General features: G+C 49.5%; 1 non-coding gene across 1 annotated transcript; it reads left to right on the forward strand.

Moving 5' to 3' along the window:
* Positions 1-21,106: 21,106 nt before the first annotated feature.
* On the forward strand, positions 21,107-21,173 carry TRNAT-CGU (transfer RNA threonine (anticodon CGU)). Its single transcript has one exon. It is a non-coding gene; the product is annotated as a tRNA-Thr (tRNA).
* The last annotated feature ends 6,792 nt before the right edge of the window (positions 21,174-27,965 follow it).

Here is a 27,965-nt window from a genome sequence, read left to right on the forward strand (position 1 = left end):
TCCTTATGGAGATTTATTCCCATAGAAAATAATGGAGAATTGATCCTTGGGTATCTGGGGCTCTGGGGGGGGGCTGTTTTTTGAGGTAGAGGCACCACATTTTCGGTACAGCACCTAGTGCCTCTCCCCAAAATACCCCCCAACTTTCAAAACTATTGGACCAGGGGGTCCAATTTTATGAGCCCCAAAAGAAGGTGCCTCTATCCATTATTTCCTATGGAAGGAAGGCATTGAAAAAAGGTGTGCCGTCCCTTTAAATGTGATGGCCAGAACTCCCTTTGGAGTTCAATTATGCTTGTCACAGCTTTGCTCTTGGCTCCACCCCTAATGTCTCCTGGCTCCGCCCCCAAAGTCTCCTGGCTCCACCCCCAAAGCCCCCAGATATTTCTTGAATTGGACTTGGCAACCCTAGCTCCGTTCCAGCTTTGGAGTGAAGGCACTTGGCAAGGAATTAACTCCCAGGATGCACTTCGTTCCCCAGAGGCTGGCTCTCAGTCTCCCTAGCTCACCACCCCTTATCAATCAGCAATATCCGCCGTTGGCCCTTGACCGTCTTTCCTTTCCCAGGGTGCTTTGCCTTTCCACGGCCCACCCACCAACCCCAACCCCGGCACTCCCTTCTCCCACACGCGTTGCCCGTTTGAGCTCCCCTGCGGGGAAAGCAGGAATCAAAACTTTGGTGTCCCGTCGCCAAGTTCCTTGTTTGGTTCCTCCGCTTGGGAACCATCTGCTCTTCCATGAGGCAACAAAAGTGCTTGAGAAATTAGGGAAGTGAGGGAAATAACCATTTGGGGGTTTGTTCATGCCACAAGTATGAGAATCTTGCCGTAAATTCTCGGGAAGAGCCCGGGGGTGGGCACTCCCAGGGCGTGGCACGTACCCGCTGTCATGCACAGGGAACGAGTTCTGGGATGCGTGTTTTGGAGCTGCACCTTCAACGGCTCATAAAAGACCTGGACGGGGTTGTTTTTGTTTTGTTCTAAAGCCCTCTTGAAAGGCTGCTGACTGCTCCAGAGATATCATGGTGGGCCTGGCCAGGGGAGAGAGGCTTAAAATCAAATCATGAGGTTAAAGGGAGGGGGGATTTCCCCCTTCAGGTCATCCTGTCCAGTGATAAGCGCTGATCCAGGTGGCCTGAGGTAGCTTGATCTGGCCAGATTTTGGGAGCTAAGCAGGAATGGTCCTCACCAGGCCTCATTTTGGGCAGGAGCTCACAGGAACAGAGCTCTGGAATACAGTTGCCAATCCCCAGGTGGGTATATAACTTAGATGAAGAAGAAGAATGGCAGATTTATACCCCGCCTTTCTCCCTGAATCAGAGACTCAGAGCGGCTTACAGTCTCCTATATCTTCTCCCCCCACAAAAGACACCCTGTGAGGTGGGGGCAGATTTATACCTCGCCCTTCTCCCTGAATCAGAGACTCATAGCGGCTTACAATCTTCTATATCTTCTCCGCCCACAACAGACACCCTGTGAGGTGGGGGCAGATTTATACCCCGCCCTTCTCCCTGAATCAGAGACTCAGAGCGGCTCACAATCTCCTCTACCTTCTCCCCCCACAACAGACACCCTGTGAGGTGGGGGCAGATTTATACCCCACCCTTCTCTCTAAATCAGAGACTCAGAGCGGCTTACAATCTCCTTTATCTTCCTCCCCCCCACAACAGACACCCTGTGAGGTGGGGACAGATTTATACCCCGCCCTTCTACCTGAATCAGAGACTCAGAGCGGCTCACAATCTTCTATATCTTCTCCGCCGACAACAGACACCCTGTGAGGTGGGGGGGCAGATTTATACCCCGCCCTTCTCCCTGAATCAGAGACTCAGAGCGGCTCACAATCTCCTCTATCTTCTGCCCCCACAACAGACACCCTGTGAGGTGGGGGCAGATTTATACCCCGCCCTTCTCTCTGAATCAGAGACTCATAGTGGCTTACAATCTTCTATATCTTCTCCGCCCACAACAGACACCCTGTGAGGTGGGGGCAGATTTATACCCCGCCCTTCTCCCTGAATCAGAGACTCAGAGCGGCTCACAATCTCCTATATCTCCTTCCCCCACAACAGACACCCTGTGAGGTGGGGGCAGATTTATACCCCGCCCTTCTCCCTGAATCAGAGACTCAGAGTGGCTTACATCTCCTCTAGGATTGCATCTGCAAATTCGCCAGGATTGCATCTGCAAATTCGCGCCCGGCACAATTATTTAAGATAATTGAAAATTTGACCAATCTGCCCCAGGGCAGACCAAATATGAGAGAATTGGAAATAGGCTGTGAGGCTTTTGCGAAATTCTTTGCAGATAAAATCTTGTCACTCCGCCAGGACTTTCCTGCCACATTGGATGCAGAACAAGAACCCGGGGCTCCGTGCCTGTCTTCTGAAGTTATCCTGGATCACTTCGACGCGCTCAGTCTTGGGGAAGTCGACGAAATTCTCTCAACTGCACGCTCTACAACCTGTGATCTCGACCCATGCCCCTCATGGCTAATTAAATCTTGCCAGAGGGAGCTTAGATATCCTATACGGGATATCATAAATAGATCCCTCTTGGAAGGGCAATTCCCAACATCTTTGAAAGAGGCTATGGTCCGCCCTCTCTTAAAAAAGAGTACAGCAGACCCGGCCGAATTGGCGAATTATCGACCGGTCTCGAACCTACCATTTTTAGGTAAGGTTTTAGAGAGGGCAGTAGCGTCGCAGTTGCAGGGCTTTTTGGATGACACTTCCGCCTTAGACCCCTACCAGTCCGGCTTTCGTCCGGGTCATGGGACGGAGACAGTGCTGGTCGCCTTGATGGATGACCTCCAGCGGCATCTGGATCGAGGCGGCGTGGCGGTGCTGATGTTGTTAGATCTGTCGGCCGCGTTCGATACGGTCGACCATCAGCTACTGGCCCGCCGGCTCGCCGACACAGGGATAAGGGGGTTAGCTTTACAGTGGCTTTCCTCCTTCCTTGATGGACGGGGACAAAGGGTGGCAATTGGGGGGGAGCTGTCCCGGAGGCACCCCCTAGTGTGTGGGGTGCCACAAGGGGCAGTTCTCTCTCCGATGTTATTTAACATCTACATGCGCCCCCTTGCCCAGATTGCCCGGAGGTTTGGGCTTGGGTGCCATCAATATGCAGATGACACCCAGCTCTATCTATTAATGGACGGCCGACCTGACTCCGTCCCAGAAAGCCTGGACCTAGCATTGCAAGCCGTGGCAGGTTGGCTCAGACTGAGCGGGCTGAAGTTGAATCCAACGAAGACAGAGGTCCTTTGCTTGGGTCGCGGTGCCCTGGGAAGGGAAATCCCCTTGCCGATTTTTGACGGTGTGCTGCTGAAAGCGGCACATAGGGTCAAGAGCTTGGGGGTTCTTCTGGAGCCTTCACTATCAATGGAGGCACAGATAGCGGCCGCTGCCAAGTCCGCGTTCTTTCATCTCCGACGGGCGAAGCAGTTGGCCCCCTTCCTAGAGCGCCGTGACCTAGCAACGGTGATCCATGCTACGGTCACCTCGAGACTGGATTACTGCAACGCTCTCTACATGGGGCTGCCCCTGTGCCGAACTCGGCGGCTGCAGCTGGTGCAGAACGCGGCGGCTAGGCTGTTGTTGGGACTCCCAAGATGGGAGCACATACAGCCGGGGCTGCGCGAACTGCACTGGCTGCCAGTGGGATACCGAGTTCGTTACAAGGTGCTGGTTATCACCTTTAAAGCCCTATATGGCCGAGGACCTGCCTACCTGAAGGACCGTCTCTCCCCATATGAGCCCCAAAGAGCATTGCGGTCGGCTGGAAAAAACCAGCTGACCGTCCCTGGGCCAAGGGAGGCCAGATTGAAGGCCACCCGAGATAGGGCCTTCTCTATTGCTGCTCCACTGCAGTGGAATCAACTCCCGGTAGAGGTGCGGGCCCTGCGGAGTTTGGAACAGTTCCGCAGGGCCTGTAAGACCCACCTCTATAAACTAGCCTTCAACCAATGATAAACTAGGAAATGCCTCTAAAAAATTGCTCTTGGTTACTGAATTTTATGGAATTATTGAAGATCGAATGTTTTAGCACCATTGTAATTTGTAAATTTTAACTTGTAATTTGTCTTAACTTGGATTTTATTTGCAATTTATGTAATCTGATGTATAATGTATTTTATGTTGTAAGCCGCCCTGAGCCTGCTTTGGCGGGGAGGGCGGGATAGAAATTAAAAGTTATTATTATTATTATTATTATTATTATTATTATCTTCTAAGAACAGAAGAGAAGCCTTGTTGGATCAGGCCAGCAGCCCATCCAGTCCAACACTCTGTGTCACACAATGGCCAAAACCCAGGGGCCACCAGGAGGCCCACCAGTGGGGCCAGGACACTAGAAGCCCTCCCACCGTTGCCCCCCAAGTACCAAGATGGGGGACCACAGTGGGAGGACTTCCAGTGTCCTGGCCCCACCGATGGATCTCCTGATGGCATCTGTTTTTTTGGCCACTGTGTGAAACAGAGTATTGGGCTGGATGGGCCATTGGCCTGATCCTTTTTTTTTTTTTAGATTTTTTAATTAAAAATTTTATTGTTATATATTCCAACACCACCACACCTCTGTGAGAGTCCCAGGCCATAGATACATTATAATATTCCATATATTTATAACTATTAACATTTCATCCAAATACAACTCCATCACTCTATTTAAACATCTTATCAATTCATTTTCTTATTAACCAACCAATCGTCTTAAATTGTTTAAACTTTTCCAAATACCTCACCATCTTTCTAAACCACCCCTCCTCCTGATCCCTAACCTTTAATCCGTTCATTCTTCGTATCTTCATTGTTAAATACTCCAATATTATTATATTATTCATTTTATCCCTCCAATGATTAATTGTCAGTTCCTCAGCTTCTTTCCAATTCCTTGCTATCACTTGTCTTGCTGCTACTAACATCAAATTAATCCATTTACTATCCTCTTTTGATCTTAATCCCACACCATCCAAATTAATAATTGCCATTGCTTTAGATATACTTATTTTTCTTCCCATAATCTTTGTCATCTCTATGCCAACCTGCACCCAGAATTTTTTCACTAAGGGACAATCCCACCACATGTGACTGAAAGTTCCAATTTCTCCACATTTCCTCCAACAATTTTTACTCCCTGATTTAGAAATATAATACATCTTAATGGGTGTATAATACCATTTCTGTATCATCTTCAATCCCTGCTCCTGCATTAACCTAGATCTTGTAACAAAGGGAGGTAATCTAAAAATCCTCTCCCAATCTTCATTTAAAATTTTATCTCCAATATCTGTTTCCCAATATTCCTTCAAAAATTCTCTCGGGGATTTCCCTGTACCTAATAAAATCTTATACAATTTTGAAACTATTTCTGACTTATCTTCTCCATACTCTTTCACCAATTTTTCAAAGGGAGTATTAATTCTTTTACCAATATTTTTAAGTTCTTCCTCCTTCAACAATGAGGAGATTTGACTTTTTAACAACCAATTAATATTATTCAAAATATTATACTCCTCTTTCTTCACCCCATCAGTACCCCAAACCTCTTTCAATTCTCGAATCGTAATCCTCTTCAGTTTATCTCCTACTTCCTTTGACAACGATCCCCTTAATGGAGCAAATTTATCATAATACCACATTTTAGTAATAGATGATATCTCCGGAGCGAGTTCTTTTTTCCACTTCTCCCATACCCTACTGGGCCCCGTAAAGGTTGATAATTTATCACCTATCTTCTTCCTCCTTTTCGTTCTATCAAATAAACTTTCCTTTCCTCCTACTACCTCTAAATTTTCCTTTTCTATCCCGTTCAGCTCTTCTCCTAACTCTCCCTCCAATGAAGTCATTAAGTGCCTTAATTGATATGCATCATAATAGTAAATTATATTGGGAATCCCCCATCCCCCATCTTTAATACCATAATATCTATACCTACTAGCTATTCCTTGGTTTCTTTGATGCAAAAACAAATCTATCTATATCTCCTTGCCATTTCTTCAGTACGTGTTCTGGTATATGCCAAGGCAATACATAAAATAAATAAGTCAACCTAGGAACTAGAAACATTTTAACCATAGCATTCCTTGTACTAATTGATTCTTTCCTCTTCCTCCAGTCTTTCATTTTAACTTGAATTCCACTCCAGATTTTTTTATAACTATACTCAAATATTTTTTTAATATTCCTAGGAATATTTACCCCTAGATATTTCACCATTTTATTTGCTATGGGAATACCCAGAATTTTTGAAGCTGCTAATTGTAACCCTGGTTTTACATTAACACACATCATTGAAGATTTTGAAAAATTCACTTTTAACCCTGACACTTCCTCAAATTCCTGTAATATCTTTTTTAAGGGTGCTACTGCGGGCTCCACATCCTTAATTGTCACCATCATGTCATCTGCATACATTGTATCACACAGTGGCCAAAAAAACCAGGTGCCATCAGGAGGTCCATCAGTGGGGCCAGGACACTTGAAGGCCTCCCACTGTGCCTCCCCAAGCACCAAGAATACAGAACATCACTGCTCCAGAGACATAAGAACATAAGAGAAGCCATGTTGGATCAGGCCGATGGCCCATCCAGTCCAACACTCTGTGTCACATACGAAATAAGAGAAGCCATGTTGGATCAGGCAATGGCCCATGCAGTCTAACACTCTGGGTCACATAAGAACATAAGAGAAGCCATGTTGGATCAGGCCAATGGCCCATCCAGTCCAACACTCTGTGTCACATAATAACATAAGAGAAGCCCTGTTGGATCAGGCAATGGCCGATGCAGTCTAACACTCTGGGTCACATAAGAACAGAAGAGAAGCCCTGTTGGATCAGGCCAATGGCCCATCCAGTCCAACACTCTGTGTCACATAAGAACAGAAGAGAAGCCCTGCTGGATCAGGCCAATGGCCCATCCAGTCCAATACTCTGTGTCACATAAGAACATAAGAGAAGCCCTGTTGGATCAGGCCAATGGCCCATCCAGTCCAACACTCTGGGTCACATAAGAACAGAAGAGAAGCCCTGTTGGATCAGGCCAATGGCCCATCCAGTCCAACACTCTGTGTCACATAAGAACAGAAGAGAAGCCCTGTTGGATCAGGCCAATGGCCCATCCAGTCCAACACTCTGTGTCACATAAGAACATAAGAGAAGCCATGTTGGATCAGGCAATGGCCCCTCCAGTCCAACACTCTGTGTCACATAAGAACAGAAGAGAAGCCCTGTTGGATCAGGCCAATGGCCCATCCAGTCCAACACTCTGTGTCACATAAGAACATAAGAGAAGCCATGCTGGATCAGGCAATGGCCCCTCCAGTCCAACACTCTGTGTCACATAAGAACATAAGAGAAGCCATGCTGGATCAGGCAATGGCCCCTCCAGTCCAACACTCTGTGTCACATAAGAACAGAAGAGAAGCCCTGTTGGATCAGGCCAATGGCCCATCCAGTCCAACACTCTGTGTCACATAAGAACAGAAGAGAAGCCCTGTTGGATCAGGCAATGGCCCCTCCAGTCCAACACAGTGACAAAAAAAAAATGTGCCATCAGGAGGTCCACCTGTGGGGCCAGGACACTAGAAACACACACACACAAAAACACAAAAATATGTGTTTGTGTTCTTTATAAAGTTTATATCTCTGCTACCTAATCTTAAATATGTACTCACATGGCCTGGCCCGACATGGCTCAGCCCAACCAGACATGGCCCCGCCCAACAAGTTCTCTTCCATGTCAGATCCAGCCCTCATAATAAATGTGTTCAACACCCTTGATCTAGCCTCTGTTTAAAAACCTCCAAGGAAGGACCGTTAGAGCGGTTCCTCGTTGGAACAGGCTTCCTCGGGAGGTGGTGGGCTCTCCTTCCTTGGAGGTTTTTACACAGAGGCTAGGTGGCCATCTGACAGCAGTGAAGATCCTGTGAATTTAGGGGGAGGCGTTTGTGAGTTTCCTGCATTGTGCTGGGGGTTTGGCTAGATGACCGTGGAGGTCCCTTCCAACTCTATGATTCTATCCTATTGCAGTCTCTCCCCAGTGAGGATTCTTCTCCTGCCGGCGATGTTTACTGTACCTGTTAGGAGAGGAGGGCAGGTGGGTGCCTAACAGATCTGCCCCCGAGCTTAGCCTGGCGCTTGGCAGGGAGATAGGCGTGCCAACCAAGGGGGCCCTGCCCTCCTTCACGCCCAAAGCCAAAAGGCTTCATCTGGGAACGTAAACAAAGGCTGACTCCATCATGAAAATGGGACACCTCCTCAGGCCCCACCCAGCCACCCAGTTTTAAGCCAGGAATCGAGTCAAAGAAATTGAAAAGTTGGCGGGGTGAGGGCAGCCATTTGCCAGCTCTGGTCTCTGAGGGCAAAAGAGCAGAGAAAGGAACATAAGAACATCAGAAGACCCCAGCTGGATCAAACCAGAGAAGAGGAGGAGGAAGAGGAAGAAGACTGCAGATTTATACCCCACCCTCTCTGAATCAGAGACACAGAGCAGCTTACAATCTTCTCCCCCCACAACAAACACCCTGTGAGGTGGGTGGAGTTGAGAGAGCTCTGACAGAAACTGCCCTTTCAAGGACAACCTCTGCCACAGCTATGGCTGTCCCAAGGCCATTCCAGCAGCTGCAAATGGAGGAGTGGGGAATCAAACCCTGTTCTCCAGGTAAGAGTTTGCACACTTAACCATTACACCAAACTGGCTCTCACTAGACAGGAGGATGAGAAGAAGAAGAAGAAGAAGAAGTAGGAGAAGGAGAAGAGGAAGAAGAAGAAGAACTTGGAAAGTTCTGTATACAGGAGAACCTCTGTTACTGCCACTTCAGGCTGCCACCAAGCCCTATCAGTCTTGGGTTACCACCTTTCAGGTGGGGCCTTATGATCTTCCAGAATTACTCCTCTAGACTCCAGAGATCAGCCTTCCCTGGAGAAAACAGCAGATTTCGAGAGCGGGCTCTACGTCGTTATACCCCACTTTGGAGGGTATAGTCCTTCACCTCCCCAAACCCCGCCTTCCCGGCCTCCAGCCCCCAAATTTCCCAACCCAGAGTTTGCAGCCCCAAATTCACCTCCCAGGCTGGCTGGGTTTCATTCTGTCTCCATAGCCTTCTAGATGCAGTTTGGTATAGTCGTTGAGTGCCTGGATTCATATCTAGGAGAACCAGGTTCGGTTCCCCACTTCTCCACATGCACCTGCTGATGTGACCTTGAGTCAGTCACGAGTTCTCACAGAGCCGTTGCTCTCAAGAGCAGTTTCTGTCAGAGCTCTCTCAGCCCCACCTGCCTCACAGGGTGTCCGTTGTAGGGAGGGGAAGGGAAAAGAGATTATAAGACACTCTGGGACTCTGAGTGAAGGGCAGGGTATTAATCCAAACTCTTAAAAAATCCAATGCATGGTTATAGGATGGGGGAGACTTGTCTTAGCAGTAGTATGTGGGAAAAGGATCTAGGGGTCTTAGTGGACCATACGCTGAACATGAGTCAACAGTGTGATGCGGCGGCTAAAAAGGCAAATGCAATTTTGGGCTGTATCAACAGATGTCTAGTGTCCAGATCACGTGATGTGATGGTATCGCTTTTCTCTGCTCTGGTAAGACCTCACCTGGAGTCTTGTGTTCAGTTTTGGGCACCACATTTGAAGAAGGATATAGACAAGCTGGAACAGGTCCAGAGAAGGGCAACGAAGATGGTGAGGGGTCTGGAGACCAAGTTCTATGAGGAAAGGTTGAAGGAGCTGGGGATGTTTAGCCTGGAGAGGAGGCAGCTAAGAGGTCATATGATCACCATCTTCAAGTACTTGAAGGGCTGTCATATAGAGGATGGTGTAGAATTGTTTTCTGTGGCCGCAGAAAATAGGACCAGAACCAATGGGTTGAAATTAAATCAGAACAGTTTCCGGCTCAACATTAGGAAGAACTTCCTGACAGTCAGAGTGGTTCTTCAGTGGAACAGGCTTCCTCGAGAGGTGGTGGGCTCTCCATCCTTGGAGGTTTTGAAACAGAGGCTAGAAGGCCATGTGACAGCAATGAGGATCCTGGTAATTTAGGGAGAAGTAATTGTGAGTTTCCTGCATTGTGCAGGGGGTTGTACTAGATGACCCTGGAGGTCCCTTCCAATGATTCTGTGATTCTTTGTATCTCTCCCATGGGATCCAGAGAACTGGGCAAAGGAAGCTCTGGCTCCTTCCTTCCTCCCCCAGGATAGGGAGGAGCCTCAACCAATAGAAGGAAGTGGGGGTATCTCAGTAGCTTTCTCTCCCCCTTTCCTCCCGAAGGGCGGAGTCTCAGCCAATGGAGAAAACAGAGGTTTTGCTCTGTAGCTCCTGTGTGACTGAGCAAGCCTGGCAAAGCAAGCTGTGATGCAGAAGGAAGCAAGGAGAGGGAGAAGGAAGCAGATAACAGCCAGTTCCTCAGGGCCTGATTTAGCCCCTGAACAACATGTTTGACACCCCTGCCAGTGCCATAGGGTGTCTGTTGCTGGGAGGGGAAGGAAATTGAAGCTGTTCTGAGACTCAGGCGAAGGGCAGGAATAAATCATGTCTCTTCCCTTCTTTTTCTTTTCTTTCTTCCGAAACAAGGGCTGGATAGGACTCTCCTGTTTTTTTCGGCCTATGATAAGAACATAAGAGAAGCCATGTTGGATGAGGCCAATGGCCCATCCAGTCCAACACTCTGTGTCACATAAGAACATAAGAGAAGCCATGTTGGATCTGGCCAGTGGCCCATCCAGTCCAACACTCTGAGTCACATAAGAACATAAGAGAAGCCCTGTTGGATCAGGCCAATGGCCCATTCCAGTCCAACACTCTGTGTCACATAAGAACGTAAGAGAAGCCATGTTGGATCAGGCCAATGGCCCCTGCAAGTCCAACACTCTGTGTCACATAAGAACAGAAAAGAAGCCATGTTGGATCAGGCCAATGGCTCCTCCAGTCCAACACGCTGCGTCACACTGTGGCCAATATATGTGTGTGTGTGTGTGTGTGTATATACATGCATACATATACACATACACACAAACACGCACACATATATATACACACTGTGGCCTAATAGCCACTGATGGACCTCTGCTCCATATTTTTATCTAAACCCCTCTGAAGGTGGCTATGCTTGTGGCCGCCACCACCTCCTGTGGCAGTGAATTCCACATGTTAATCACCCTTTGGGTGAAGAAGGACTTCCTTGTATCCGTTCTAACCCGACTGCTCAGCAATTTCATGGAATGCCCACGAGTTCTCGTATTGTGCGAAAGGGAGAAAAGGACTTCTTTCTCTGCTTTCTCCATCCCATGCATGGTCTTGCCTGCATCCTCCAGCCTATGGAGCAGACGGGCAGCTGCTGCCCGGGGGGGAAGTGAAACAGAGCGCCCAGACAGCTCGGGGCTCCAAGGCTGACTCTGGTGTGCCAGGCGGTGAGCAGCAACTGAGTCAAGGCGCTTCCTTCTGCTCTCCGGGGGCCGCGTAGCTCCGTCATGGGAACCTGCAGCCGAAAGGTGTGGGCGGCGGCCCTTGGGATTCGGCAGTGCTTCACACGGCTGCCTTCCGGAGGCAGGTGAGAGGCTGGTGTCAGGTGAGGGCAGAAGCGGCAGGTACAGTCAGCCTTGCCCAAATCACCCTTGGGCGGGTGTGCGGTGGCGATGAGGGCTGGGCCTGACTCACGCTGGCACGATCCCAGCCTGTCAGCCCTGCCAGGCTGAGGCACGAACTTGTCTCCTCCGAGCTCCGGAGGGAAAGGAGACTCGTTTTTGTCAAAGGCGAGAGGAGGCTTCCCTCAGCCGTGGGAGTCGGAAAAGGCCTCCGACTTGTAGGAACGGAGCCCTCGTCGTCTCGGATTTGGATTACACGCTCCGAAACGTGTGGAGCTATTTACTGAGACAAATCGTTCCCTGAGCCGAGCGTGTGTTGTGGTTGGACGTTCTTGGGCTTCATTTTTTTCTCCGGCGGCTGCGTCTTCTTGGTGCAACGTTTTGTTCATCCCCCTCTTTTGCCATCGCTGTCCTCGCCCTTCATTGCCCTCACTGCTGTTTTAATCCAGTCGGTTGTTGCAAACCGCAGGATTTTGTTCGCTGGTGTCTGAGAAGCCAGCATCCTTGAGGGAAGGAACAAAAGCACATGGGTTGCTGTAGCCCAGGGTGTCAAACAGGTGGCCCGGGGGGGGGGGGTCAGGCCCCTAGAAGGCTCCTATCATGCCTTGCAAGCGACCTGCTGTCATCTGCTTCCTTCTCCCTCACTCTTGCTTCCTTCCGCATCACAGCTTGCTTCGCCAGGCTTGCTCAATCGCACAGGAGCTAAAGAGCAAAGCCTCTATTTTCCTCATTGGCTGAGGCTCCTCCCTTGGGGAGGAAGGGGGGGGAGGGAGAGCTTACTTTGCCAGGATCTCTCAATCGCAAACATGAGCTCCTGAGCCAAACCTCTCTTCCTTCTATTGGCCAAGGCTCCTCCCCTCCCGGTCCCCTGGGGAAGGAAGGAAAGAGCCAGAGCTTCCTTTGCCTAGTTCCCTGGGTCTCATGGGAGAGATATAAAGAAAGCACCTTTAAGACCAATGAGTGCTAATGTTTTAAGCATGTTGTATTTTGGGTTTTTTTTAAAAAAAAATCTTTAATTGTGTTTGTGTCCTTTATAAAGTTTATATCTGCTTCCTTCTCCCTCTCTCTTGCTTCCTTCTGCATCACAGCTTGCTTTGCCAGGCTTCCTCAATCGCTCAGGAACTACAGTGCAAAGCCTCTATTTTCTCCATTAGCTGAGGCTCCTCCCTTGGGGAGGAAGAGGGGGGGAAGCAGAACTTGTTTTCCCAGGTCTCTCAATTGCACAGCAGAACTACAGAGTCAAGTCTCTCTTCCTTCTATTGGCTGAGGCTCCCTCCCCCCCAGTCCCCTGGGGAGGGAGGGAAAGAGCCAGAGTTTCCTTTGCCCAGTTCCCTGGATCCCCTGGGAGAAATGCAAAGAGAGCACCTTTAAGATCAACAAATGCTAATGTTTTAAGCTTGTTTTATTTTAAGCTTAAAAAAAATATTTAATTGTGTTTGTGTCCTTTACAAAGTTTATATCTATGCTCCCCAGCATTACTTTTTATGGCTCACACGGCCCGGCCCAACAAGGTCTCATTTCTGTCAGATCCGTCCCTCATAACAAATGAATTCAACACTCCCATGTAGCCAGTCAGATTTAAGGCACCCATAAGAACATAAGAGAAGCCATGTTGGATCAGGCCAATGGCCCATCCAGTCCAACACTCTGTGTCACATAAGAACATAAGAGAAGCCATGTTGGATCAGGCCAATGGCCCATCCAGTCCAACACTCTGTGTCACATAAGAACATAAGAGAGGCCATGTTGGATCAGGCCAATGGCCCATCCAGTCCAGCACTCTGTGTCACATAAGAACATAAGAGAAGCCATGTTGGATCAGGCCAATGGCCCATCCAGTCCAACACTCTGTGTCACACAGTGGCCAAAAAAAGAGAGAAGACAATGGAAAGAGGGACCAAAAAGGAGGGGACACAGGAAAAGCGACAAATAAAGGACAAAACAGCAGAGTGCTGCATGCTGGGGTGATCTTGTTCTATCCCATGCTCTTTTTCAGCTGCACGGCCACTCTCAAATTCTGGTTTCACCAGGACAATTTCTCCAGTTGTTCACAGTTTGCCACAACTCTCCTCTTCTTCTATTAATTGGCAGTGATGTTCCCATGGCAGGTATGTTCATTTACAGCAGGGGTGGCCAAACGTGCTTAACATAAGAGCCACACAGAATAAACATCAGATTTTTGAGAGCTGAAAAACCTCACCAACTGCTGCTTGAGAGGAGGAAGGAAGGAAGGAAGGAAGGAAGGAAGGAAGGAAGGAAGGAAGGAAGGAAGGAAGGAAGGAAGGAAGGAAGGAAGGAAGGAAGGAAGGAAGGAGAGGACTGCATATTTATACCCTGCCCTTCACCACAGGAGGTGGCAGCGGCTACAAGCATAGCCAGCTTCAAGAGGGGATTGGATAAAAATATGGAGCAGAGGTCCATCAGTGGCTATTAGCCACAGTGTGTGTGTGTGTGTATTTTGGCCACTGTGTGATGCAGAGTGTTGGTCTGGATGGGCCATTGGCCTGATCCAACATGGCTTCTCTTATGTTCTTATGTTCTCTGAATCAGAGACTCAGAGTGCCTTACAATCTCCAATATCTTCTTCCCCCACAACACTCTGTGAGGTAGGTGGGGCTGAGAGGGCTCTCCCAGAAGCTGCCCTGCATTATTTATTAAGGCTTGTATTCTCCTAGAGGAAAAAAAAAAGTTAAATCCGATGCTGTCCGTTACTCCTTACACCATAAGTAACAGTCCAGAGACAAAGCTATATATTCTAAATACAAGTCTAAATGATACAGCTTAAATTTCATTTAAATTGGAGCTCCTTTTTTTTTTTTGAGTAAATAAGTTTTCAGAAGATATTTGCTTTCTAAGAATAAGTAAAAGATCCTCTACGATACACGTGCAGACTTCAGTGTGCTAGAGAGACAGGCATGAGCACCAAAGAATTCATGCTTAATTTTTGAAAACTCCGATTGGTGGCTGGTTCTTCAAAACGGCTCCCTCATTCCACAAAAACATGACAGCAAATCCCATTTCTTAAAACGGTAGGCTTTTTGTTTGTTTTTTACTCATCCAACAAAAAAAGAAAGAAGCTGCCCTTTCAAGGACAACTCCGTTGATAGCTATGGCTGACCCAAGACCAAGGAAGGAAGGTGAATAGATGGGGGAGGAGGAGAGAAGGAGAAGTGGAAAGAAAGCAACTTTAATTTTGAATGCATTCTCCAAGCCACCAGTTGTCTTGGCTTTGAGCGGTAACTTAAAGAGATAAAAGCCTTTTCCAGTGAGGCTTTGAGAGCTACACAGTACGTGTGAAAGAGCCACATTTGGCTCCGGAGCTGCCTTTTGGCCAACCCTAATTTCTAGGGACACTGCACAAAGCAACCTGGAGGTGCTGGTAGGTTTGAGAGCCAGTTTGGTGTAGTGGCTAAGTGCATGGACTCTTATCTGGAAGAACTGGGTTTGATTCCCCACTCCTCTACTTGCACATGCTGGAATGGCCTTGGGTCAGCCATAGCTCTGGCAGAGGTTGTCCTTGAAAGGGCAGCTTCTGGGAGAGTTCTCTCAGCCCCACCCACTTCACAGGGTGTCTGTTGTGGGGGGGGGGGTGAAGGTAAAGTGAGCCACTCTGAGATTCGGAGTATAGGGCGGGATATAAATCCAATATCTTCTTCTTCTTCATGAGCCTCCCAATTTGTTTCAGCACCATATTCTAGTAGCAACTCAGAGGCTGACAAGATTTTAAGGGAATGGGCTTTCGAACATCAAATCTCATCGCGTGAAAATCTTTTCAGTGTTTAACGTTTTAACCGGTTAACTGTGCGCTGCGTGAAGAAGTACATCCTTGTGTCTCTCCTGAATCTCTCACCTCTTAGTTGCAGCGGATGGATGAGCCCAGGCTCTGGTGTTACAGGAAACAGAGCTCTCTGCCAGGATTGAGTAGACCTGAGGTGGCCAAACTTGCTTAACGGAAGAGCCACATAAAATAGACATCAGATGTTGGAGAGCCGCAAGGAGGAACGATGGCAGATTTAATGAGGAGGGAGAGGTGGGAAGAAAGTAACTTTAACTTTAAATGCCGTTCTTCAAGTGATTTGAAGAGATCAATGCCTTCCTCAAGCCAGCCGATGGGGCAGTGGAAAGAAGAAAAAGAAGATGAAGATATTGGATTTATATCCCGCCCTCCACTCCAAAGAGTCTCAGAGCTGCTCACAATCTCCTTTCCCTTCCTCCCCCACAACAGACACCCTGTGAGGTAGATGAAGATATTGGATTTATATCCCGCCCTCCACTCCGAAGAGTCTCAGAGCGGCTCACAATCTCCTTTCCCTTCCTCCCCCACAACAGACACCCTGTGAGGTAGATGAAGATATTGGATTTATATCCCGCCCTCCACTCCGAAGAGTCTCAGAGCGGCTCACAATCTCCTTTCCCTTCCTCCCCCACAACAGACACCCTGTGAGGTAGATGAAGATATTGGATCTATATCCCACCCTCCACTCCGAAGAGTCTCAGAGCTGCTCACAATCTCTTTTCCCTTCCTCCCCCACAACAGACACCCTGTGAGGTAGATGAAGATATTGGATCTATATCCCACCCTCCACTCCGAAGTCTCAGAGCTGCTCACAATCTCCTTTCCCTTCCTCCCCCACAATAGACCTCCTATGAGGTGGGTGGGGATGAGAGAGCTCTCACAGCAGCTGCCCTTTCAAGGACAGAGGCTCAGAGCGGCCTACAATCTCCTTTCCCTTCCTCCCCCACAACAGACACCCTGTGAGGTGGGTGGGGCTGGAGAGGGCTCTCACAGCAGCTGCCCTTTCAAGGACAACCTCTGCCAGAACTGTGGCTGACCCAAGGCCATTCCAGCAGCTGCAAGTGGAGGAGTGGGGAGGGAATCAAACCCTGTGAGGTGGGTGGGGCTGAGAGGGCTCTCCCAGCAGCTGCCCTTTCAAGGACAACCTCTGCCAGAACTATGGCTGACCCAAGGCCATGCCAGCAGGTGCAAATGGAGGAGTGGGGAATCAAACCCGGTTCTCCCAGATAAGAGTCCGCACACTTCACCACTACATCAAACTGGCTCTCAGAGACTCAGAGCAGTTCACAATCTCCTTTATCTTCCTCCCCCACAACAAACACCCTGCAAGGTGGGTGGGGCTGGAGAGGGCTCTCACAGCAGCTGCCCTTTCAAGGACAACCTCTGCCAGAGCTATGGGTGACCCAAGGCCATGCTAGCAGGTGCAAGTGGAGGAATGGGGAATCAGAGGCAGAGTCTCTGAGACAGAGTCTCAGAGCAGCTCACAATCTCCTTTATCTTCCTCCCCCACAACAGACCTCCTGTGAGGTGGGTGGGGCTGAGAGGGCTCTCACAGCAGCTGCCCTTTCGAGGACAGAGGCTCAGAGCGGCCTACAATCTCCTTTCCCTTCCTCCCCCACAACAGACACCCTGTGAGGTGGGTGGGGCTGGAGAGGGCTCTCACAGCAGCTGCCCTTTCAAGGACAACCTCTGCCAGAACTGTGGCTGACCCAAGGCCATTCCAGCAGCTGCAAGTGGACGAGTGGGGCATCAAACCCGGTTCTCCCAGATAAGAGTCCACACACTTCACCACTACACCACACTGGCTCTGTGGGGTCCCAGGCAGAGGTCTTTCCCATCACCTACCTCTAGGGGTGGCTAGACTTCCTAAATGTAAGAGCCACATAAAATAAACTGGGAGCTTCAAGAGCCACCCAATATGTGTGAAAGAGCCACCGTTCGGCCACCCCTGGAGTAGACAGTACGGACTTTGGTAGACCAAGGGTTGGTGTGATTCAGTAGAAGGCGGATCCCCGTGTGCACGCATTGCAGTCGACTTGTCACACCTCACAAGAACTGGAACAGCCGCCTGATCGTAAAACAGTTATGGGTTTATGAAGCACGCCCAGGACTTAGGTCTGCCCTGTAGCGGTATTCCGTTCAGAGATATAGCAGCTGTCATGGGTGCTGGGGACCCTTCAGAGGAAGTTGAGTCTGATGAGGAAACTGTGCCCCTGCCACCTGCACCAGCGCCCCTGCCTCCTGCTGGAGAAGATCCCAGCCCCCCTGCCTTGCCCTCTCGGGTGGCTCGTGTACGTGACCGCCTCCGGCAGGACCTCAGGGATCGGAGGAGGGCGGCACGCTCACAAGCAAGACGCTCCCTGAGCCCTGAGTTCTGAGAGGATTCTGGCCCTTCTAAGAGCAAGGATGCTTGAGTGATAACAGGATCCTGGCTGCCTCCCTGAGCCAGCAATTAGCCCAAACGGGCAACAGCCAGCAGAGGGCTATATAGCTGTGGGCTTTGGGAGGAGGCTTTGTGGAAGCAACTAGTCATCTCCCTGACATTCTAGCATCCACTCTGGCTTGACTTTGGTTCCTGACTCCCTGACTTTGGTTTTGGACTTCTGGACTCCCTGACCTCGGCTTCTGGACCTCAGACCTGCGATACTTCTACAGTGATTCGGATTTGGCGCCTCGGACCCTCCTGCTTACTGGCTACAGACCTCGGACTGCCTCTGGACTTTGCCTGACCCGGCCCCAGCCGTGACAGCAGCTCCTAAAGGACAGCGTTGTGGGTCCTGAACACGGGGGGGGGGGCTGCCCACCCTCCTCTGTGGGCAAAGGGCAGCGGCTGCTTACGCTGGCAAAGCTTTCTACTCTGTTATCTCAGAAACAGCCACCAAAATAGAGCAGGGAGCTGCGCCTTCGGTCCAACCCAGTCAGTATTGTCGATTCAAACTGACAGAGGATCTGCACCGTCCCAAGCAGAGGTCTTTCCCATCACCTGCCTCTAGATCAGGGGTGGCTAGACTGCCTGAATGTAAGAGCCACACAGAATAAATGTCAGATGTCTGAGAGCCACAAGACATGGATGTCAGAGGTTTGAGACCCACATGACAGGAAGGAAGGAAGGAAGGAACATAAGAACATAAGAACATAAGAGAAGCCATGTTGGATCAGGCCAATGGCCCACCCAATCCAATACTCTGTGTCACACAGTGGCCAAAAAACCCCAAGTGCCATCAGGAGGTTCACAAGTGGGGCTAGAAGCCCTTCCACTTTGCCCCCCCCCCTCCAGCAAACACCAAGAATACAGAGCATCACTGCCCCAGACAGTTCCAACAGTATGCTGTGGCTAATAGCCACTGATGGACCTCTGCTCCATATTTTTATCCAGTCCCCTCTTGAGGCTGGCTATGCTTGTAGCCGCCGCCACCTCCTGTGGCAGTGAATTCCACGTGTGAATCACCCTTTGGGTGAAGAAGTACCTCCTTTTATCCGTTCTAACCCGACTGCTCAGCAATTTCATTGAATGCCCACGAGTTCTTGTATTGTGAGAAAGGGAGAAAAGTACTTCTCTCTCTACCCTCTCCATCCCATGCATAATCTTGTAAACCTTTATTGTGTCACTCCGCAGTTGACATTTCTCCAAGCTAAAGAGCCCCAAGCGTTTTAACCTTTCTTCATCAGGAAGGGAGAGAGGGAGGGAGAAAGGAAGGAAGGGAGGGAGGAAGTAGTCACAGTATATATATATATATATATATATATATATATATATATATATATATATATATATATATATATATATATATATATATATATATATATATATATATATATATATATATATATATATATATTTGTTTGTGTGTATGTATATGTGTGTGTGTGTGTGTATACACACACACACACACATATTGGTCACTGTGTGACACAGAGAGTGTTGGACTGGATGGGCCATTGGCCTGATCCAACATGGCTTATGTTCTTATGAGTGAGGGAGGGAGGGAAGGAAGGAAGGGAGGGAGAAAGGACGGAAGGAAGGAAAATAGAGAGAGGGAGGAAGAAGGGAGTGGTGGAAAGAAAGTCAACACTTGAGACTGAGTGGCCTCTGGATCTGATTGGGAATGCTGAGACAGAGATGGGGTTTCAGCTAATAGTATTGAAAATTTTGGATCTGTTTTATTGTTTTAATTGTGTTCTGATCAAGGCTTTTCTTGTAGCAGAAACTTCTTTGCATATTAGGTCACACCCCTCTTATGTAGCCACGGTCTTTCCCGTCACCTCCTGCGTGGTCCTTTCAACTGGAGATGTTGGGGATTGAACCTGAGACCTTCTGCATGTCGAGCACTTTCCCTATGAAGAAAGGTTGAAACGCTTGGGGCTCTTTAGCTTGGAGAAATGTCGACTGCAGGCTGACATGATAGAGGTTTACAAGATTATTCATGGGATGGAGACAGTCGAGAAAGAAGTCCTTTTCTCCCTTTCTCACAATACAATGCCATTGCCTTCCCCAGTCATCTACACTTTACCCCCCGCCAAGCTGCGGACTCATTTTACCAACCTTGGACGGATGGAAGGCTGAGTCAACCTCGAGCCGGCTACCCGAACCCAGCTTCTGCTGGGATCGAAAGGTCATGAGCAGAGACCTCAGTAGCTTACCACACTGCGCCACAGGACTGGTTTTGTCTTAGTACGTAGTTACCAATAAAGCCAGTTCTGTGCGAACTCCGAATGTATGGAACCCAGTATTTAACAAAGCCGCAGCCACAGTTGTTTAGAAGCAGCTCCGGAGTCGTTCTGTGGTTTTGAGGTTCACAAGCAGGTTGGGAGGCAGAGTGTGGGAAAGAGTGCAAACACTCGAGTAACACCCAGCCTTTGGTTTGCAGCTTAATTCTGGGAGATCCGCTCCCCTCGTCCTGCTCTGCCAGCTGGGTGGGGCTCGCCCAGCAGCGGAGAAAGTGGCACAGGATGGCGGGCGAGGCTGGCTGTGATTGGTGGCACACGCTGTCGGGTTGGCAATCCGAGGGCAAGGGCTGTCCGCTCCTGACACTCTGCCTCTGGGCAGCGGATCGGTATTATATTTCCATTTGGCCTTTGTCATATTCGACTGATCTTGTCTGCGCCACTTTGATCCTGCAAAACAACGCTCTCCTTCCCACCCCCCTTTTGGCACCTTTTTGCACGGCCCTTTTCAAAATGTTACAAAACCGTTTGGCGGGGAGATGTGGCAACTTGTCCCCGGGCCGATGTTGTCTCGCATTTGAAGCAGGCGAGTGGAGGAAATCAACAACGGCTTGTGCATGGGCTTTCTCCGTTGTGGCCCCCACCTTGTGGAACGGCCTGCCAGAGTCGGTCCACCTCTGCTGGCCCTCCTCAACAGCCGCAAAACTGAAATGACTCAAGAGGGCTTTTCCGTACAAGCAACGTGGTTACGCTGTACAAAACGGTTCACAAATTCACTTGGATAGATCATTAATTAGAGTCTGTGGTCTGTGCTGCTGGGTATTCCACTTAGCTTACTGAACGTAGAATCCTATTTATGTAATTTCCGTACCACTTAAGAACATAAGGAGGGATGGCGGCTCAGAGGTAGAGCATCTGCTTGGTAAGCAGAAGATCCCAGGTTCAATCCCCGGCATCTCCAACTAAAAAGGGTCCAGGCAAGTAGACGTGAAAAACCTCAGCTTGAGACCCTGGAGAGCCGCTGCCAGTCTAAGTAGACAATACTTACTTTGGGAAGCCTGGTGGCTCAGTGGAAGAGCATCTGCTTCGTAAGCAGAAGGTCCCAGGTTCAATCCCCGGCATCTCCAACTAAAAAGGGTCCTGGCAAGTAAGCGTGAAAAACCTCAGCTTGAGGCCCTGGAGAGCCGCTGCCAGTCTGAGTAGACAAGACTGACTTTGATGGACCGAGGGTCTGATTCAGTATAAGGCAGCTTCATATGTTCATAAGAACATAAGGGAAGTCATGTTGGATCAGGCCAACACTCTGTCACAAAGTGGCCAAAAAACCCAGGTACCATCAGGAGGTCCATCAGTGGGGCCAGGACACTAGAAGCTCTCCCACTGTGCCCCCCCACCCACAAGCACCAAGAATACAGACGGAGAGTTCCAACAATACGCTGTAGCTAATAGCCACTGATGGACCTCTGCTCCAGATGTTGATCTGATCCCCTCTTGAAGCCGTCTATGAACATAAGAACATAAGAGCAGCCATTTTGGATCAGGCCAAAGGCCCCTCCAGTCCAACACTCTGTGTCACACAGTGACACAGCCGCCACCACCTCCTGTGGCAGTGAATGTGTCGTGCGAATACTTAAAGTGTCGTGTGAATTCTTACACTCTGCTTCAGTTCTTCCTGGCGGTCCCAGACGTCTAAAATCCTAATGCATTTGGAATATCCCATTTTGTGGATTGTTCTGGCTCACTCTGTGTAACTTGCCTTGTCCCTGGGAGGAAGGCAGACTATGAATATTGTAAGTAAGTAACTAAATAAGATGAATCTAAGGTGCACTCATAAGAGCCCCGTGGCTCAGAGTGGTCAAGCTGCAGTACTGGAGTCAGAGCCCTCTGCTCACGACCTGAGTTCGATCCCAACAGAAGCTGGGTTCAGGTAGCAGCTGAGTCAGCCTTCCATCCTTCCGAGGTCGGTAAAATGAGTACCCAGCTTGCTGGGAGGAAAGTGTAGATGACTGGGGAAGGCAATGAAAAACCACCCCGTAAAAAAATCTGCTGTGAAAACACTGTGAAAACGTGAAAGTTGAAAAAGACTGGTGCTTGCACAGGGAACTACTTTTACCTTTTTAAGGTGCATTACGGATGTAAGAACACAAGAGAAGCCACACTGGATCAAGCCAATCACCCCTATAATCCAGCACTTGTGTCACACAGTGGCCCCAAAACCCAGGTGCCATCGGCAGGTCCACCGGCAGAGCCAGGACAGTAGAAGCCCTCCCACTCTTGCCCTCCCCCAAGCACCAAGAATACAGAGCATCACTGCCCTAGACAGAGAGGTCTTTCTGTACCAAGGCTGGCCAAACTTGCTTAACGCAAGAGCCACAAAGAATAAATGTCAGGTATTTGAGAGCCATATGACATTAATGTGTTTAATAGGCACAAGACGGAAGGAAGGAAGGAAGGAAGGAAGGAAGGAAGGAAGGAAGGAAGGAAGGAAGGAAGGAAGGAAGGAAGGAAGGAAGGAAGGAAGGAAGGAAGGAAGGAAGGAAGGAGGAGAGAGGTGGAAAGAAAGCAACTTTAAAGAAAGCAACTTTAACTTTAACTCCAAGCTGCCTGTTGGCTTGGCTTGGAAAAATGATTTAAAGAGACAAATGCCTTCAGTCAGTCGACAGGGTGGTGGGGGCTTCAAGAGCCACACAATATGTGTGAAAGAGCCACATGTGGCTCCCGAGGCACAATTTGGCCATCCCTGGGCTCCAGGGCAATGCTCACTTCCCAAAATCCACAAGTGTGTGTGGAAATGTTGGGATTTCTACGGCGATTCTTTTTCTCACACTTTAGGAATCACCCATGACAAAGCATGACTTGGTGTTCTGATGCTTACGCCACCATGACTGGATTGCGTGTGTCATGACGGAGGTTCATCCCACACAGTGCTGATGTCGCCGTGAGACAACTGTGAGAGACTCGAGTCATCCGTGAGCTCCTCCCATTTCCCTGCGGTCAGGCCTTTTCCTTCTGAGGCCTTTTCCATTCTGAGGCCTTTTCCGTTCTGAGGCCTTCCGTTCTGAGGCCCTTCCCGTTCTGAGGTCTTTTCCGTTCTGAGGCCTTCCGTTCTGAGGCCCTTTCCGCTCTGAGGCCTTCCGATCTGAAGCCCTTTCTGTTCTGAGGCATTTTCCGTTCTGAGGCATTTTCCGTTCTGAGGCCCTTTCCGCATTCTGAGGTCCTTTCCTCTCTGAGGCCTTCCGTTCTGAGGCCCCTTCCGTTGTGAGGCCCTTTCCATTCTGAGGCCTTTTCTGTTCTGAAGCCCTTTCCGTTCTGAGGCATTTTCCATTCTGAGGCCCTTTCTGTTCTGAGGCCCTTTCCGCTCTGAGGCTTTCCGTTCTGAGGCCCCTTCTGTTCTGAGGCCCTTTCCGCTCTGAGGCCCTTTCCGCTCTGAGGCCTTCCGTTCTGAGGCCCCTTCCGTTCTGAGGACCTTTCCATTCTGAGGCCTTTTCTGTTCTGAAGCCCTTTCCATTCTGAGGCATTTTCCATTCTGAGGCCCTGTCTGTTCTGAGGCCCTTTCCGTTCTGAAGCCCTTTCCGTTCTGAGGCATTTTCCGTTCTGAGGCCCTTTCCGCTCTGAGGCCCTTTCTACTCTGAGGCCTTCCGTTCTGAGGCCCCTTCCGTTCTGAGGACCTTTCCATTCTGAGACCCTTTCCGTTCTGAGGCCCCTTCCGCTCTGAGGCCTTCCGTTCTGAGGCCTCTTCTGTTCTGAGGCCTTTTCTGTTCTGAGGCAAGAGTCCTCTCTGCTCTCATGCTGTCCTCCTCACACCTGCACAGGCCTCCCCATCTTAGTGACCCTCCCCAGCCCACCTGTCCAGAACAAGGAGCTGACTGGTTCTGGTAGGGTTGCCAAGTCCAGTTCAAGAAATACCTGGAAACTTTTCATATCCTTGTTTTTGTAATAAGAAAAAAAATTAAAATTAATAATTTATATTTTGGCTCTCTATGTATATTGTTCTCTGTGTTTTTGTAGTACTTATCTGTATTTTTTTGGAGATCGATCCAAGCGGGCAGTCGCCGTGTTGGTCTGGAGTCGTTGAACAAAGCAGGAGTCAAGTGGCACCTTTAAGACCAACCAAGTTTTATTTAGAACGTCAGCTTTCGTGTGCTCTCTAAGCACACTTCCATCAGGCGTGGCGATCAGGTATTGTGTATTTTTTTTTTGTATTTATTTTCTGATCTGATGTCAGCTCTCTGCAAGTTTTCCTAATAAAGCTGTTTGTTATTTAAAAAAAAGAAAAGAAAAAGAAATACCTGGGTGGAGCCAGGAGACTTTGGGGGTGGAACCAAGAGCCAGGGTGTGACAAGCACAACTGAACTCCAAAGGGAGTTCTGGCCATCACATTTAAAGGGATCACACACCTTTTAAATGCCTTCCCTCCATTTGGAATAATGAAGGATAGGGGTACCTTCTTTGGGGACTCACAGAATTGGACCCCCTGGTCCAATCCTTTTTGAAACTGGGAGGGTGTTTTGAGGAGAGGTACTGAATGCTATGCTGCAAATCTGGAGCCCTGTGGTGAAGATTTGCCTTCACCTCAAACAACGGCTCCCCCACAGCCCCAAATATCTGCAAATCTCCATTATGCCCTATGGGAATCAGTCTCCTTAGAGAATAATGGGGTGTGCAGCAGACATTTCCTCCCCTCCCCCCGCTTTCTGATGACCCTGAAGTGGGGGGAGGGCCTCCAAACCTGGGGATCCCCTGCCCCCACCTGGGGATTGGCAACCCGAGGTTCTGGACAGCTGCAAGATAAACCATGTGGTCCCTTGGAGTGTCCACTGTGGTTGGAACTAGGGCATGGTTACTTCAGAAGAGCCCTCCATCTAGTCCAGCCTCCTGTCCCATACAAGGCCAACCAGTTCCTCTGGAGGGCCAAACCAACAGGGCACAGAAGTGGGGGACTTCATTAGGACATCAGAAGAGCTCTGCTGGATCAGACCAGTAGTCCATCAGGTCCCCCATCCTATCTCACACAGTGGCCAACCAGCTCCTCTGAAAGGCCATCAACAGGGCATGGAAGCCGCTCTAACGGTCAGGAAGTTAGAATCATAGAATCATAGAATTGGAAAGTACCTCTAGGGTCATCTAGTCCAACCCCCTGCACAAGGCAGGAAACTCACAAACCCCTCCCCCTAAATTCACAGGATCTTCATCGCTGTCAGATGGCCATCTAGCCTCTGTTGAAAAACCTCCAAGGAAGGAGAGCCCACCACCTCCCGAGGAAGCCTGTTCCACTGAGGAACCCCTACAACAAGTTGTTCCTGATGTTTAACCAAAAACTCTTTCGATTTAATTTCAGCCCACTCATTCTGGTTCGACCTTCTGGAGCGATAGAAAACGATCCCACATCATTCTTTATACGACAGCCATTCAAGTACTTGAAGATTGTTATCTGCAAGAGGCGTAACGTTCAGATTGCAAGATGTCCTAGTCCCGCTGTACGCTGCATTGGTCAGGCCACACCTGGAGTCTTGTATGCTGTTCTGGAGGCCACACTTCAAGAAAGATGTGGACAGAATGGAGTGGGTGCAGGGGAGAGCGACGAGGTTGATAAGGGCCTGGAGACCAAGCCCTACAAGGAAAGGCTGAGGGACATGGAAATGTTCAGTCTGGAGAAGAGGAGGTTGAGGGGTGGGGGGGACAAGATTGCTCTCCATAAGCATTTGAAGGACTGTCACCCAGAGGAACTGAGCCCCGTGGTGCAGACTGGTAAAGCTGCAGTATTGCAGTCTGAACTCTCTGCTCACGACCTGAGTTCGATCCCAGCGGAAGCTGGGTTCAGGTCGCCGGCTCCAGGTTGACTCAGCCTTCCGTCCTTCCGAGGTCGGTAAAATGAGTCCCCAACTTGCTGGGGGGAAAGTGTAGAGGACTGGGGAAGGCGATGGCAAACCACCTTGTAAAAAGTCTGCCGTGAAAACGCAATGATGCAACGTCACCCCAGAGTCGGAAACGACCGGTGCTTCCACAAGGAACTATCTTTACCTTTTACATTTGGGGACGTTCAGTCTGGAGAAGAGGAGGTTGAGGAGGGGGAGGACAAGATTGCTCTCTATAAGTATTTGAAGGGCTGTCACCTAGAGGAACTGAGCCCCGTGGTGGAGAGAGGTAAAGCTGCAGTACTGCAGTCCAAGCTCTGCTCACGACCTGAGTTCGATCCCGGCGGAAGCTGGTTCAGGTAGCCGGCTGGAGGTTGACTCAGCCTTCCATCTTCTGAAGTCGGTCAAATGAGTCCCCAACTTGCTGGGGGGAAAGTGTAGATGACTGGGGAAGGCGAGGGCAAAACACCCCATAAAAAGTCTGCCATTTGTATTTGAAGGGCTGTCACCTAGAGGAACTGAGCCCCGTGGTGCAGAGTGGTAAAGCTGAAGTATTGCAGTCCAAGCTCTGCTCACAACCTGAGTTCGATCTCGGCGGAAGCTGGGTTCAGGTCGCCGGCTCCAGGTTGACCCAGCCTTCCATCCTTCTGAGGTTGGTAAACTGAGTCCCCAGCTTGCTGGGGGGAAAGTGTAGAGGACTGGGGAAGGCAAGGGCGAACCACCCCATAAAAAGTCTGCCGTGGAAACGTCATGATGCAACAACACCCCAGAGTCGGAAACGACTGGTGCTTGCACAGGGGACCTTTCCTTTCCTTCCAGCCCCTCTAAGAGCCCCGTGGTGCAGAGAGGTAAAGCTGCAGTACTGCAGTCAGAGCCCTCTGCTAACAACCTGAGTTCAATCTCAGCAAAACCTGGTTCAGGTAGCCGGCTCGAGGTTGACTCAGCTTTCCATCCTTCTGAGGTCGGTAATGAGTCCCCAGCTTGCTGGGGGGGAAAGTGTAGATGACCGGGGAAGGCGATGGCAAACCACCCCATAAAAAAGTCTGCTGTGAAAACACCGTGATGTGAAGTACTTTTTTCTTCTTTTAACACTTCGAGGAAGGCAGGGAGCTGTTTCTGTCGGCAGCAGGGAACAAGACTCACGATTACAGGTTTAAATTAAGGCGAGATATAAATCCCCGATAAACGTTTTAAATAAACGAGTGATATTTGTAGGGTGGAGACGGATAAACGTTTTAAATAAACGAGTGATATTTGTAGGGTGGAGACGAGTGGCGATCCCAGGATATCTCCAGCCAGCCGCCTGGAGGTTGAAAACGACAGCAGGAAAGCCCAGGAACCTCTCGGGGAAGCCAAGGTGGGGGGGGGGGGGGAAACTGGGAAAGGGGGGCTCTAACTTCTACTTTGCATCCTATCAGCTTGTTGTGTGTGCGAGACTTTACCCTCAATATATTGTGAGTTCCTGCCTGGCTCATTGGAACCTTGAAGACTGAGGTTAGGGTTTGGGAAACAATGGGCAGGAGGATCCAAATCCCTGCTTCCCTGGTCCTCCTGCTGGTTCAAATGACCCAATGGCGTTGGGTGACCCAAATGACCCAGATTCAGTGCAACATCACAGGAGCGCAGCTCCTGAAACCTTTCTGAGAAGTTCCACCTCCTCCTTCTGAGAGTTCCGTCTCCTTGTCTATTGAATAGTAGGTGCAGCTGCGTAACAATCCCTGGATGAGCTCCACCATCTATTTTTCTACAAAACGACCCCTGGTGTTCTAGCACAGGAACTTTGGACTGTATAAGAACATAAGAGAAGCCATCTTGGATCAGTCCAATGGCCCATTCAGTCCAACACTCTGTGTCACATAAGAACATAAGAGAAGCCATCTTGGATCAGGCCAATGGCCCCTCCAGTCCAACACTCTGTGTCACACAGTGGCCCAAAAAACCCAGGTGCCATCAGGAGGTCCATCAGTGGGGCCAGGACACTAGAAGCCCACCCACTGTGCTCTCCTCAAGCACCAAGAATACAGTGCATCACTGCCACAGACATAAGAACACAAGAGAAGCCAT

Source organism: Heteronotia binoei, chromosome 6 (assembly GCF_032191835.1).
Source record: "Heteronotia binoei isolate CCM8104 ecotype False Entrance Well chromosome 6, APGP_CSIRO_Hbin_v1, whole genome shotgun sequence".
NCBI lineage: Eukaryota > Metazoa > Chordata > Lepidosauria > Squamata > Gekkonidae > Heteronotia > Heteronotia binoei.